A 15,567-nucleotide genomic window follows, 5' to 3' on the forward strand; every position below is an offset into this window, starting at 1 on the left:
CTGTCCAAAGGACTCTAAAGAGTCTTCCCCAGCATCATTTCTTTGGTGTTCAGCCTTCTTTATGGTCCAGCTCTCACATCCATACATGAGTACTGGAAAAACCATAGCTTTGACTACACAGGCCTTTGTTGGCAAAGTGATGTCTTTGCTTTTTAAAAATTTTTTTTATTTTTCAAGTTTAATGTTTATTTTTCACAAGATAAATCATCCTTTAAAATACATTCCCCTACTTTGGAAAGCACACAAAAAAATTTGGTTAAATGCCACAAAGTAGGTAGGCAATACCTTAATCATATGCATGTTGTCAGGCCCAAGAGCCTCTTCCATCCTTGTCAAGAGGAGTGCTAACCTTCTCTCCTTTCATACAACACACGTCTCTGCTTTTTAATACACTGTGTAGGTTTCTCATAGCTTCTCTTCCAAGGAGCAGGTGTCTTTGAATTCCATGACTGCAGTGATTTTGGAGTCCAAGATAATAAAATCTGCCAGTGTTCCCACTTTTTCTCCATCTATTTGCCATGAAGTGATGGGACTGGATGCTATGATCCTAGTTAGGTTGAGAAATTGCCAGAGCCACTGGCAAGAAGGGTGAAGAGCAAAGAGGTGCTAAGTCTCCCAAAACACCAAAGTTACAATCAATGACTGTGGCATAGTTTCTAAGCTATAACAAGGGGTCCATCACTTGTTCACTAACTAGGACAGAAGCACAACTGAGGTGAACTTGGAGAGAAATAGATCTTCTTCACCCCATTTGAGAAGACCTAATGAAATAAGAGACGATGGGCTGCTCTGGCAGCCAATCCTTTTAGGAAATCTTGGGACACACCTTCATAACCTTGCCAGAATCATTACTAGCTCTTTGCTTTGAAAAGTGGGGGCTACTTCCTGTGGTAATTAGATTTAATTCAGCAGTACCTTCTCATCAGAAAACCCAAGCCTCCAAGTTTCTTTGGAAACCACACCATTCACTCAGTTCCAACAAGTCTGTCTCTTCTCATTGCTGTTGGCAATTGGGTGTCTAAGTCTAATTTCTTCAAGCCAACATGTATGTGTATGACAGTCTCATAATTACATAGTCCTCTGCATCACAAGGCCAGAAAGCAGTTTGGTGATTTGGCACATGCCCCAGGGTTTACTTCTATTTTTGTCCAATTCAGCTCTCTTCTTACTTAGAAAAGCACCAAATAATCCAAGACAGAAAACTGCTGCCAAGCAGGCCAGGATAATTCCCGTAATGTCAGTCACTACTGTGAGGAAGTGGGGGGAGGGGAAAACATCTCTATCCTCTTGCCACAGCCTTCCCAGGTCCAGAACTGAATCCGATTCATGCACAAGTACAGTAGGTCTGAGGCAAATCCCACAAAGAATCTGCACCCTAGGCGCCTCTGTTTTTTTTTCTCTATGCATGGAGTCCTTATCCCAATCTCCAGGTACCTTTTCCTCTCTTTTTCTCCACCTTATCACCTCTTAATTGTAGAAGGAAGGATAAAATCTGCCTTGGAGAGTCAGGGAAGCCTTTCACAGAGGAGGGAATGCTTGAACCAGGACATGAAGGGTGTGTGGGCATTGCCAGTTGCACATTGGGATGGGGTGGAGAGAAAAGAACACGCAAAGGCAGGAAGGTCTAGCATATTTGAAGAGTTACAAAGAGTTTGATACTCTCAGAGCATCAAATACAACAAGGAAGGATTTGTGAAAGTATGAAGCTGGTATAAGATACGGAAGTTTAGGTAGAGAAGGACTCTGTTATATTGTCCTAGATGAAGATCCATTGAAAGTTAGCAGAGAATTAACATCTAGAGCTGCTTTGGAGGCACTGTGCTACATGGTGAGGGTGGGCAGGAGCTGGGTCTGAAGTCAGGGAGACCAGTAAAGGAGGATAGTGTTCATCCAGGAGAGAAATGATGAAAATCTAGGGAAAAAGGGGGCAGTAACTATAGGAACAGATAGGGAAAGGTAAGTCTGAGAAAGATTTCAAGAGCTGATGATCAGGACTTGATTGTTTGATGCAGGATCTGTGGGAGAAGGGCTTCCCAGGTGGCGCTCCAGTATTCTTGCTTGGAGAATCCCATGGACAGAGGAGCCCAGCAGGCTGCAGTTCATAAGGTCACTTAGCACACACATGCTGTCAGAAAAAGGGAATCTTGGATGATCCCTAGTTCTCCGGTTTCAATGTCTGAGTAAATGTGTGACATCCATTGCGACTGGGAGAAATGAAGAGCACGTCTTCAGGGGAAGACAAGGATCTCAGCTTTGAATATGCTGAACTCCAGGAAATATTCACTGGACAGTTGGACACATAGGCTTGGAAGTTAGGAGAAGTTGGAATTGGAAATTCAAGCTGAGACCCATCTGCATATGGTTGGTAGTTATATAGGCTTGGAAGTAAGGAGAAGTTGGTATTGGAAATTCAAGCTGAGACCCATCTGCATTGGTTGGTAGTTAAAGACCTGGGAAAGAAAATTTACCCAGGGAGAATGAATAGCATCAAAAAGGAAAAAGGGCCAAGGAAGGAGCAACAACTGCAAGATGTAGGAGGTACATAGTAGAAAAGAAACCTACTAAAGCCTGAAAAGTGACTGGAGAGATAGGAAGAGAATTGAGGTGAGTGAGAGGTGACATGGAAACCAGGGAGATGAAGAAGATACATTCCCACCACGGAGGGGCTCACAATCCACTGGATCAGTTAGACAAAGAGGAAAATGCATCTCTGTGTTCAAGGAGGGTTACTCTGAGCCAAAGAGCTGGACGATCTAGGGGCTTCTTTCTTGTTTTTCCACTTTTGCACAACTCTTCTCCCAAGGCCTCTTTCTATAAAACTGGCAACTATGAAATTAGCTTATTATATATAATAATATAATTACATATAATGTAATTAGCAGGGTTGTTTTCTTAGATGAATGAAGTTATGTCTATAGGATTCTTTGAAGTCGTAAGGAAACAAGAGTATTCTCATTTTTCTTTCTCATTATATTTTCATCATCTGTAAAATTAATAGCTTTCAACATTTGTTACCTTCATTTCGTACTGAAAAACAAAACTAGATCTTAAATTTCTTGACCTCTAGATATAGCCTCTGAGAAACAAGTTTCAAATGACCACTATCATTCAGTCACCCATATCAAATGTGTTCAAATCATTTCTTCATATTAAACCAAACAATAAAATTTTAGCAAATATAATGCTAATGTATACATTTAAAATCTGAGAAATTCACACTATCATTTGAGTAGTTTTGTTTTTTAGCCTTAAGCTTCTCCAGTTCAGTTCAGTTCAGTCTCTCAGTCGTGTCTGACTCTTTGCGACCCCATGAATCGCAGCACGCCAGGCCTCCCTGTCCATCACAAACTCCCGGAGTTTACTCAAACTCATGCCCATCGAGTCAGTGATGCCATCCAGCCATCTCATCCTCTGTCGTCCCCTTTTCCTCCTGCCCCCAATCCCTCCCAGCATCAGGGTCTTTTCCAATGAGTCAACTCTTCGCATGAGGTGGCCAAAGTCCTGGAGTTTTAGCTGCAGCTTCTGTCAGACCTCTCCACCATGACCCGACCGTCTTGGGCGGCCCCACACGGCATGGCTTAGTTTCACTGAGTTAGACAAGGCTGTGGTCCTGTGATCAGATCGGCTAGTTTCTGTGACCTTAAGCTTCTAGGAATCATCTATTTTTAGAAAATGTTGCTACATGTTCAAAATGTTCTTCTTGCTTTTAATAAAGTGTTTAGTATTATCATTTGCTTGAGTTTATTCAATAATGTGTCAGGTCCTTCTAAGGAAATTTGGCCATTGCTCTAACACGTGGAGTTTAAAACCAAACGCCTGCCTTGTAAGGACAAGCCTGAGAAATATTCAGGAACGAGAGAGAGAGAGAGATACTTATAAGTATAGCTTCCCCAAACCCCATTTTCTACCCAAGTTTAATATGATGTAAGTAGGTATTTATAAAGCACTTATTATCATAACTCACTGGTCATTTATTTCTCTATATTTCAGTTTGCGTCATTTATGCTATTCAGAGATGCACTTAGTTTTCAAGTGCACTGTATTATTTATAAATGGTGATTTTACAATGGCATCATCACCTTCATTTGTAACCACTTATCGATAAGAAATTTCTATCAGGCCTTTCTGTGTAGAGCTATCACTATTATTCTTTACGTTTGGGAAAATTCAGGGCCTCAGTAACCCTCATTAAATGGTACTGAAGTTAGGGGGAAAAAAATCCTATGAATCTAGAGATGGGTGGGTGGAATTAGCCTCATTTTGAGAGGTTAAAGTATTTGGTGACAAATTTCACAGAGCAAAAGAAGTAATTTGAAGACACTTTGTGAAACACAAAATGTTCTGTACTTGTTGCAGCAGTGGTAGGCAGCTAGAATTGAGTTTTTACCCTGTTTTGAGTGTTTTGAAGAGTGTCTACCTTGTGTGTGTTCTCAGTTGTGTCTGACTCTTTGCAACTCCATGGATTGTAGCCCACCAGGCTCCTCTGTCCATGAAATTTTCCAGGCAAGAATACTGAAGTGAGTTGCCATTTCCTACTCCAGGATCTCTTCCCAACCCAGGGATCAAACCCGCATTTCTTATGTCTCCTGCATTGGCTGGCAAATTCTTTACCACTGAGCCACTTGGGGAGCCCAAGTACTTACTGAGCATTTATTAAATGAATGGGTGATAGAATGAATAGATACAAACTGTCTTCATATAGGCCTTGTGAATTGTGGGCCAGGAGGAGAAGGCCATTCTGAAGATGAAGATAATGGGCTTGGGAATGATGAGAGGGAGCTAACTGACACCAGACCTTGCACACAGGCTCAGTCACTGAGTCGTCTCTGACTCTTTGGGACCCCATGGACTGTAGCCCACCGAGCTCCTCTGTCCATGGGATTTTCCAGGCAACAGTACTGGAGTGGGTTGCCATTTCCTTCTCTAGGGGATCTTCCCCACCCAGGGATTCAACCCATGTCTCTTGCATCGCCTGCATTGGCAGGCCAGTTCTTTACCACTAGTGCCGCCTGGAAAACCCTTTGTAAAATGCAAAATCACTTGTTAGCAACATATATTATTTTTGGAAAATTGCTGGGTATTGCTTTTGGATAATTAGGAATTGGCCATTGGGTTAATGGAGATTAAATACTACCCTCTTGATCTCTGTTGCAAGGACATATTTTAGGTAAGATGGCCACACAGTGTAACAATTGCCTCAGTAATTCCCCTAGGCATTGGCCAAAATGGACTTGTCTTATACCAAATGCCATGTAAATTTATATTAGAACAAAATTTTAATTTAAATATAAATATGCCTCATTCTAGTACATTTACCTGTCATTCCAGTTCTATAGCTCTAGCTTAATATTTTCAATATATGTATAGGTATGTGTTTTTCTTATCTTTCTTTTTCATACTTGCAGAAGTTTAATGTAATTCCAGTTGGTGGTAGTGGTAAAGAACCCACCTGCCAGTGCATATTTGATCCCTGGACTGGAAGATCCCCTGGATGAGGAAATGGCAACCCACTACAGTATTCTTGCCTGGAAAATCCCATGGACAGAGGAGCCTGGCAGCTCATGGAGTCGCAAAAAGTTGTACACAACTGAAGCAACTTCACAGACACACACACACACACACACATGTGCGCGCGCGCTCTTTCATAAGCAGGTTGTTTAATTGAACTAACTCACTGTAATGGAGAAAGGCCTGACCTTTGGAGTTAAACATGGAAGGAGGAAAGAGAACCTGGACCATAATAACAGGCTTACACTTAGACTGCTAAGGGGATAAGAAGGTGATGTTATTTTGAGCTCAAACCTTAACTATATAAGCTGGTCCTAACATTTGAAATAAATACAATTTTAGAACTTTTTCCCCCTGTGAACTTATTTTTTCCTTTTTTAAAGTTACAGCTCTTTTTTTTTTTTTTTTTAATGTTCATTTATTTATTTAGCTGTGCTGAGTCTTACTTGCAGCATGTAGAATTTTTAGTTGCAGCACGTGAACTTAGTTGTATCATGGGAAATCTAGTTCCCCGGCATGATTCTTTTAAACTAAATTCCCCATGCAACAATATGCCAGCCAAGAGAGATTTTGACACCATCTACTTGTTTCCACCTTAGAGCTCCATGAACTGGTCATGTCTGATGAAAGTTGTAACAAGAGTCCTGAAGCTGAACTGAAATCAATAGCAGACCGTCTGGGATTTCTTTTAGGTGAGCTCATCCAGGCCCAGTCATGCTCTAGTCACAAAAGGAAACTCCCCTGTTTCCACTTGCTATCATCATCCTTTTTGTGCTGTAGCAGAGCTGCATGTAGGAGAGTGGGTGAGCTTTGTCTCTGGGCTTGTGCTGACACCTGAACTCTGCCAGCTCGTTTCATCCCGTCAGTCTCGCTGTTTCCTTCCTGTCTTTGGCACTGCTGGCTTTGTGTTCTGGTTTCATAGGCAATTGCTTCGTTAAGTTTGAAAAATTCGTGATGAAACATGTGATCACAACTATTATCTCTTTCATAGTGACATACAGGGTGTATTCTTTGCCTCCTGTCTGGTTCCCTGCTCTTTCCTACTTTTTTTTTTTTTCCTCTTATAGTATTTTTCTGTAGGTTTCTGTGCTAGTTTTTTTTTTTTCTTTATGTTATTCATCCTTGCAGGATATGAATTTTTCCTTGATGAGCTGTTTGCAGAAGGTTTGTGAAGGAGAAGGGTCAGACTAGCTGGAATTTTTCTTGATTTGGGGTTTTAAGTGAGTTTGTTTAGCTTTTGCTTCTCCTACGCAAAGATGAGCAGCTGTGGAGTTTTAATGACTCAAAGACTCTTCTCTGCTGCCACAGAGAGGGAGCGTCTCGAAAATGTGGCTAGTCTGTTCTTCAGGAAGCTCATCTTTGTCTTTTGATACCAAACAGGGTGCAGCGAAATTCTTGGTACCATCAGACACGTTTGCCCCAAAATTGCAAACAAGAGGGTTAGGTTTTGCTCCTTGATTTGGGGAAGGGCATCCAGCTCTTTCTGAGTTACACAGCCACTCTGTCCCCTTACTATAGGTCTTTTTCTCTTCTTGTTCCCACATGTCCTCTTGGTCTTCAGTGGTTCTGGCAGCCCTTCCAACCAATTTGGGACCTGAGGTTTTATGTATCTTCTACTTTCTAAGATAAAGAATTTAAAAATTAAATTTATTTATTATTTTTAAATGAAACAACAAAGATGAGTTGTTTAATGATAAAAGGTACAATTCACAAAGAAGATAGATCATAAACCATTAGACACCAAACGACAAAGAAACAAAGATACATAAAGCAAAAATCAGAAGAAATAGGGAAGAGAAAAAATACAATCATAGTGAGACATATTAACATTTCTCAGAAAAGGAATTTTGTGTCTTTGTTTCTCTATATCTTTGTTGCTTCTGGCTGATTTCAATGAAGAGAAGAAGAGAGATGCTACCTCTATACCACTATGTATAGCTCAAATCAGAAATTGAAATTTATGGGCTTTCGAGTCAGATAGACCTGCATTTGAATCTTGACTTCACTACTTGCCATGTGACAAGCTGTTTAACCTTCTTGCTCCTCAGTTTTCTCATCTCTAGTAGGACTTTCCGGAGCCATCTCTAAAACAACTATTGAGAGGGTTGAAAGGGGTGATGCCTTTAAAGCTCTCAGGACAAAGTTAGGTGCTCAGCAAAGAGTAGCTGTGACTACCAATTAGTGTCGTGACGGCAAACTGGAGTTCAGCAAGCTCTATGTAGCGGCTAGTCTACTGTTATTTGGGGAAAATATTCTCCTAAATTAATAGAATCAGATGGAAGAGATAAGGGTTTCCAAAAATGTGTTCTGCTGTAAACTATTTAGTTGCTAGGTATGACTCAAAAATCAAGGGAGGGGGTGGATTTCACGGACAAATACGCCTAAGAAATATCATGTACCGCAATCACCCCTTTCAAGATTCACAAGGCACATACCTCTATGATGATGTTGCCGTGGGCCCTGGGGAACGTAATATACATTCTCATGAGGCAAATTTATAGGAAAGAGCCTCTCCCACACACGCAGGTAAATGTCTCAAGTGAAGATGACCGAAGTGGCAACCCTCCTCCCACAGAGAGAAACTGCAGAACCTCAACCATTAAGTCTGAGAGTCCTGGGATAACAGAGGGACCTGCTCTTCAGAAGTACTCTCATTCCTTTGCTATTCTGGCCTAGCACTCACAGCATGCTGGGCACGTACACTCACTCATTGAATCTTCAACTGTTTGAAGAGGTTATTTGTTCCCTTTTACAGATGAGGAAAGAACTCTTGCCCAAAGAATAAGGAAAATGTACCCTCCAAGAAAATGAGAACTTGGGTGAGGAGAATTGTTGAATATGTCCCTTCTAGTATGTGTGCACATTTTATTTGTTTAATTTAATGTATTCATTTGTAAAGAAACCAGTGTGTATGTGGCTCACACTGGTGAATTACTGAAAGCCAATCCTATAAGAAGAACACAGGTCTCACTGACTTGGGAATCTAGAGCCCCAGGTCCCCACCCCTTAATGCGTTTTTAAAAATTATTTAGTTAATTTATTTTGGCTGTGCTGGGTCTTTGTTGCTGGGCAGGCTTTTCGGTAGTCTAAGGGTTACTCTCCAGTGGCGGCGTGCGGGCCCCTCATTTCGGTGACTTCTCTTGTGGAATACGGGCTCCAAGTGCACGGGCTTCAGTAGTTGGGCTATGTAGTTGCAGCTCCCGGCCTCCAGAGCACAGACTCAACATTGTGCTCAATGGACTTAGTTGCTCCAACGCGCGTGGGATCTTCCCGGGCCAGGGATCAAACCCATGTCTTCTGCATTGGCAGGCAGATTCTTTACCACTGAGCCACCGGGGAAGCCCTACCCTTGATGTTTTGCAACAAGGATGAAGAGCATCATATTAAAATGTGTGTGTGTGTGTGTGTGTGTGTGTGTGTGTGTGTGTTTGGGTAGGGCATCACAGTGCTCTTGAAACCATCGTCCTTGAAAGGGAAGAAGAGGAAGCAGGGCTGGACAGAGGGAGAAGCTGAGTTACGCTGCAGACCCAACAAAGGGCTTTAACCAACCCCACAGGTAGGTTCAGGTCCAAAATGGTTCTGCAGAGGAGCTCCAAGTCTGAGTGAGGGGTTGGGATTTTACACCCCTTTGTTGATCAGTTATTGTATGTGGCCTACTTCTGGAAAGAGATTGGCTTAGCAAGGCAGTTTTTACTCTAAGAGGCAGTCCTCAAAGAGGGCTGGCAGCTGAGAGCTGTCTTTTGGTCACATTTCCAGCGCCAGGAGCAAGGCCTTCATTCCAGAAGGAGACTCAGGGGGCGCGTTGCAGCACACACACAGGGAGCATTCTGAGACAGGGATTTTTATATATATATATTTATTTATTTGGTCGTGTCGGGTCTCAGTTATGGCAGTGGAGATCTGCTTTGCTTGGACTCTCCAGTCATGGCGGGCTCAGCAGTTGCTGTGTGTGGGCTTAGCTGCTCTCTGGACCACCAAGGAAGTCCTGAGACAGGAAGTTTTTATACGCAGAAGTAGACAGGCAAACCACCCCAGGAGTGAGCACTCTCCTTGTGGTTAGTCTGAGTGTTTATAGGAATAAATAGGCTTTTGGAGTTTGGGGCAGAGTTTTGAAGGAGAGTTTTGGAGATACGCACATCCTTGTCAACATTTCTTGTGGTCTTCTAGCGGTCATCCTAGACTGTGAAGTGTTGTCTTATGACTTTAATTTGTATTTTCTCACAAGTAATGATGTTGAACATCTTTTCATGAGCTTGTGTATCTTTCACGGCCACTTGTGTATCCTCCTTGGAGAAATGTGTGTTCAAATCTTGTGTTCACTTTTAAATTGAGACATTTATGTTTTGTTGTTGAGTTGAAGAATTCCATGTATATTCTAGATACAAGTTACTTATCAACTATACAATTTGCAAATATTTTCTCCCATTCTGTGTGTCTTCTTTTACTTTATTGGTAGTGTCCTGTGATTCATGAAAGCATTTTATTTTGAAGGAATTCAACTTATCTATTTTTTCATCATTTGTGTTCTTTCATGCCATATATTAAAAAAAGTATTAGAAAACTTTGGGTCGTGAAGATTTGCTCATTTTTTTTTTCTAAGAGCTTTATAGTTTCCGTCCTTACATTTAAGTCTTCCATCAATTTTGAATTAAAATTTGTATACTGAGTGATTTTGGGGTCCAACTTAATTCTTTTGCATGTGGAAATCTATTTGTTTCACCAGCATTTGTTGAAAAAACTATTCTATTCTCACTGAATTATCTGAGCATTCCTGTTGAAAATCAGTTGGTCACAAGTTCAAGGGGTTTTTTATGGACTCCCAATTCAATTCCATTGATCTATAGATCTATCTTTATGTTATTATTGCATTATCTAGATAACTGTAGCTTTGTAATAAATTTTTAGTTGGTTTTTTTTTTTTTTTTTTGGCTGAGCCCCATGACATATGAGATCTTAGTTCTCCAACCAGAAATTGAACCTGTGCACCCAGCATGAGATGTGCAGAGTCTTAACTGCTGGACCACCAGAGAAATCTCCATAATAAAATTTTAAATAAGTGAGCCTTCCCACTTTATTATCTTGCAAGGTTGTTTGGCTAGTTTGGGTTCCTTGAATTTCCATATGAATTTTAGGATAAGTTTGTCAGTTTCTACAAGAGAGTTAATATTCTGATAGGGGAATGCACTGAATCTACAGATCAATTTGGGAAATGTTGCCATATTCACGATATTAAATGCTGAGGTCTATAAATACAGATGTCCTTCCATTTATTTAGTCCTTCTTTATTTTATTTCAACAATGTTTTATAATTTTCAGTATACAGATCTTGTACCTTTTTTGTTAAACTTATTCCTGGATATTTTATCTTTTTTGGTGTTATTGTAAATGGAATTATTTTCCTAATTTCTTTTTTGGATTGGTCTTGCTAGTGTGTAGAAATACTATTGATTTTTGCATATTGATTTTGTATTCTACAACCTTGTTGATCTTGTTTATTGCTAATAGTACTATTTGTGAGTGTATCTGTTGTACTAAATAAAAGTAGTGAAACTAAACATCCTTGTTCCTGATCTTAGAGGGAAAGCTTTCATCATTAAATATGATGTTGGGCTTCCCCGGTGGTCCAGTGGCTAAGGCTTTGCCTGGCCATGCATGGGACACGGGTTCAGCCCCTGGTCTGGGAGGATCCCATATACTGCAGAGCAACTGAGTCCGTGTACAGGTACTGAGCCCAAAAGCCTCAACAAGAGAGGTCACCACAAGGTGAAGCCCATGCACTGCAACTAGAGAAAGGCTGCTTGCAGCAATGAAGACCCAGTGCAGCCAGAAATAATTAAAAGTCAATAAATCAATATGATGTTAGCTGTGAACTTTTTGTAAATATTCTTGAGTTACATAGCTTTTGACTGAAAGAAACAAAACACTCTAACTAAATTGATGAAACCACAAGGGATGTCACTGTGTCACTGTGGCATAAGTCATGAGTAAGGAGGAGTTCCAGTACAGTGTGGATGACATCCTCAAGAATTCAGGCTCTTTCCACTCTTTCAGTCCATTGCCCTTAGTTTCATCCTAAGGTTGATTTTGCTTAGAGTGGTAAGTTACCTGCTCAAGTCATCAGGGCTACAGTGCTTCCTTGTTGAGGAATACCTGGAGAGAGAGGTGGTACAAAAGAGGTTTGGGGGGTGTCCTGGGAGCCGTTAGGTATGAAGCATCAAGTTAAGCATGCAGGAGGGCACAGACCTCAGTGAGCACAGAATAGTCCCCTGATCCTGTGGTATCACTTGTCATCTTCCCAGCTGTGTAGACACTGAGTATCTTGTCTGGGACCTGGAACGTCGACTTTGGAACGCGGCAGAAAACTCACTAGAGACACAGTTGTTGGAGCTGTGTTTGTGTTTGCTGACTAGGGGCTTTCCCTTGTCAGTGGCAGGTTAAGCTCCTCATTCTTGAATAAGTGTTTTAAATTCAAGGATGCAGAGATGATGCTGATGGGGATTCTCTGTTCTTTAATCTTCCAACAGCTCACTCATTCACAGCTACACTTGACTGCGCACAGGATCTAAAACCAGGAAATGCCAGGTAGGGCTGCTTTATTCTCTAAGCGGAAAGGCCACTGCCAGAGCAGGGGGTCCCCAGGCCTGCGCTGTGTCCCACCTTTGCTGGGTGACAGGCACCTATGGCTTGCTTCAGTCACTGTCCTGCCCCCGACAGAGGCCACACCCTAGCCCAGGCTCCCACATACAGTCAAAGTGGATTAAAACCTATTTTATTTTCTGCTTCTGCACCCACCTGGGTCTCTGCACTGCTCATCACACAGTGGTCCTCATGTAGGTTTCATGAAACAATTCTACTCTATGACTGGTGGTTACTAGCGTGTCGCTGATCATCCTCACTCTTGGCCAGCCTATATGTCTAACTGTCCACTGTAGACTTCAGTTGAAAGTCTATCCCAGGGAGGCTTTCAAATTAATCCAGCAATACATGTAGACATACTAAGAACATGTGATAAATGCATAGGCACTGTCATTGAATACATCAACAGTCATTAAGGTATTTGCATTCAGTGGAGACAAAAGAATGGGCTTACTTTTATCAAGGTAGTGAGTGATGAAGGTATCATGGGAGTTGATACCTGAAAATTTTTCTCCATCTTTCAATCAGAGAAGAGGTAACCTTATCTCCATTTGAAGCAGTTGCAGGTGCTTGAAACCTCAGAGAAGAAAGCGTCATGGACACAGTATAATTGCCCTTGATAAGCCCTGGGTTCTGGACTTCATATGAAACCTGAAATTTGTAAGAAATCTTTTTAACTTGCTGGAAAAAAAAAGTCGTAGACAGGAACTGTCTTCATTTAAAATTTTGCCAACTTTGTTCACCATGGATTTTTTGCGTTAATTTTGATTTGTTAGAATATTGCATTAACATGTTATTGATACTGATTGCTGAGCTTTGGGGTGACCTCTTCCTTACTTCACTCTAACCCTGGCCCTGTCAACACCTTGCTTTATGAAGCTTTTTCTTTGGAGAGCTCATCTATTACGTTGTGAATAGAAATCAGTTTAAAAACTTTTCAGGAACATAGTTTATAAAAAAGGTATGACTCTTTTCTATTTTTTTTTCTTGGTCATGCCACATGGGAGCTTAGTTCCTCGACCAGGGATCGAACCTGTGCCCCCTGCATTGGAACCGTGACGTCTTAAGCACTGGACCGCCAGGGAAGTCCCCTCTTGGTGTTTTAAAGCCCACATTTGCAACCAAATGCCTTCAGTTCCATAGGGTGGGTCTTCAACTCCAGGGCTATCACTGCTTCTTCCCCAACTCTGAAACTTTGCCCAAGTCAATGGGCATTCTTTATTCTGAAGAGAAGTTTGTTTAACCCTGAGTGGGAATTAAATTCAAGTTATATGAAAACAAAACACTTTTGACTCCCTATTTGACTTTCATCCTGGCCCCTGGTATTTACTCAAAGTGCTTTTTTAACAAACTGGTCTGACAGAAACTGATACTGCAGGAAGTTGGAGATCAAAACAAACAATCATATTAAAAAAAAAAAAAAAAAAGGCACCTAGGTTTAGCCTTTGAAGAGCTGAACAGGCTCCTAGCAAGTAAACCCCATTTCTTTCCACTAAATCCACCCCCTTCCAAATCTTATCACTGAAAGTCAAGCCCTGGCCCTTAGTACCTGAACCCCCACCTGGGCTTTTTTTTTTTTTTTTTTATCACTGCAACAGTCTTTCATGCTTCAGGACCAAACACAAAGCTCCAGGGATGCGAGATTTCAACCTGCATCCCTCCCCCTTGATGGTCTGACAAGGGGCTTCACACTATCAGGGCGGAACAGAATGGTTGGCTGCCAGGACACTCCTTAGCTACTTGAGTGTTTGGGGCAGATGCATTGAATTCTCTCAAGCAACAGGCCAGCAGGAAAAAAAGACAGTAACATGATTGTACTTGTTCTTTCTTAAAAGCGAAATAAAAATGAAGTTCAGGTTCTGCTCAGAGATCCCCAAACTTCCCAGATACTCGGCTAAGTGTTCAACAGTGTCAAGCCTGACCAGCCCTACCATTTTCCCCTTTCTGCCCATAGCTCTCAGACTGTTTGGTATGCTGGTGCTGCCTGCAGGCCTGGGTACGGAGGACTCCCCGGACTATGTCTTAGTGTATCCCACTGCATGCGCCTCCAAACTGCCAACATTCTCCCTCTGGCTTGGTGTACAGCCTGGGTCTTTGGCCATTTCCATCCTGCATCCCCCAGAGCCCAAGCTGATTTGAGATACTGCAGGGGAGACCTTTGTAACTCACCCCAGGCTGGGTCTGGAACACACCATCCAGACCTCAGGACTGGCCTGAAGGATCAGGCTGCCTGGGGTTAGGCAGTGAAGCCTTGACGAGCACCAAACTGGCTCTTCCCCCAGAGGCAGAGCACGCTGCAGGCCTAGAAGCCAGGAGTTGAGTCCCTTTCAAGAGGTTGACCAGTTGGATCAACAGCTTCAAAGGAGGGAGTACAGGGGGCCTCTTCTGTACCTCCTCCAAGATAGCCCCAGGCTTTAAGTACTGGCTTTGTTACATACAAACCTGTTCAAATAGTAAAGTCATAGGGTTTTCTTGCCTCTCTTGCTAATGCAGGATCTTGGCCCTGTGCAAAGTTCTGCACCCTCCTCATCTTAAATAATTCTGGAGACCCACTGGGAGCGTCTCTTGGGTCCTTAGGATTAAGTCAGCTCAATTACAGTGTATGTCCCTGGGCTTTGACGCCAGGATTCTGCACTGTTCCCTGCACTACTGAAGTGCAGGGCAAGGCAGGGGGAGAGTACCTCGTCTTCCACTTTAAATTTTACTCTGTTTTTAGGGTATTTAAGAGCCATGGAGTAAGCCAATAAGTAGCCCCCCAAAGATATCCACATTAAATCTCTGGAATCTGTGAATGTTTTCTTATTGGGGGTAAAAAAGGTCTTTGCAGATGTGATTAAATTAAGAATTTTGAGAGGAGGTGTTCATCTTAGTGGGCCCTAACTGCAGCCATATGGGGCTTCCTAAGTGGTGCTAGTGGTAAAGAATACACTTGCCAATGCAGGAGACGCAGGAGACCCAGGTTCAGTTCCTGGGTCGGGAAGATCCCCTGGAGAAGGGCATGGCAACCCACTCCAGTATTCTTGCCTGGAGAATCCCATGGACAGTGGAGCCTGGAGGGCTACAGTCCATGGAGTCACAAAAGAGTCAGACACAAGTGACTTAGCACTCATGCACACATCCCTGTAAAATAAACACAACAGAGGAGAAGAGACAGACATAGAGAGGAGAGGGGGCATGGAGACAGATTTGGATTGAATAGGCCACAAGTTCAGAGGTGCCAGGGCAGCCATCCGAAGATGGAAGGGGCAGGAATGGATGGTCCCCTAAGGTCTCGGTGGGGGTGCAGTCCTGCTGACATCTTGATTTCAGACTTCTGGCCTCCAGAACTATGACACAAGAAATTTCTCTTATGTTCATCTACCCAGAAATGGTAATTTTAGCAGCAGTCTCAGGAAGCATTATGACCAATAGTCTTGCTTGTGT

At 42.3% G+C, this 15,567-nt stretch overlaps 1 non-coding gene across 1 annotated transcript; it reads right to left on the minus strand.

Moving 5' to 3' along the window:
* Positions 1-244: 244 nt before the first annotated feature.
* On the minus strand, positions 245-371 carry LOC136153091 (U6atac minor spliceosomal RNA). The gene has a single exon (XR_010660332.1). It is a non-coding gene; the product is annotated as a U6atac minor spliceosomal RNA (small nuclear RNA).
* Between the last annotated feature and the right edge of the window lie 15,196 nt (positions 372-15,567).

Source organism: Muntiacus reevesi, chromosome 22 (genome assembly GCF_963930625.1).
Source record: "Muntiacus reevesi chromosome 22, mMunRee1.1, whole genome shotgun sequence".
In the NCBI taxonomy this organism is placed as follows: domain Eukaryota; kingdom Metazoa; phylum Chordata; class Mammalia; order Artiodactyla; family Cervidae; genus Muntiacus; species Muntiacus reevesi.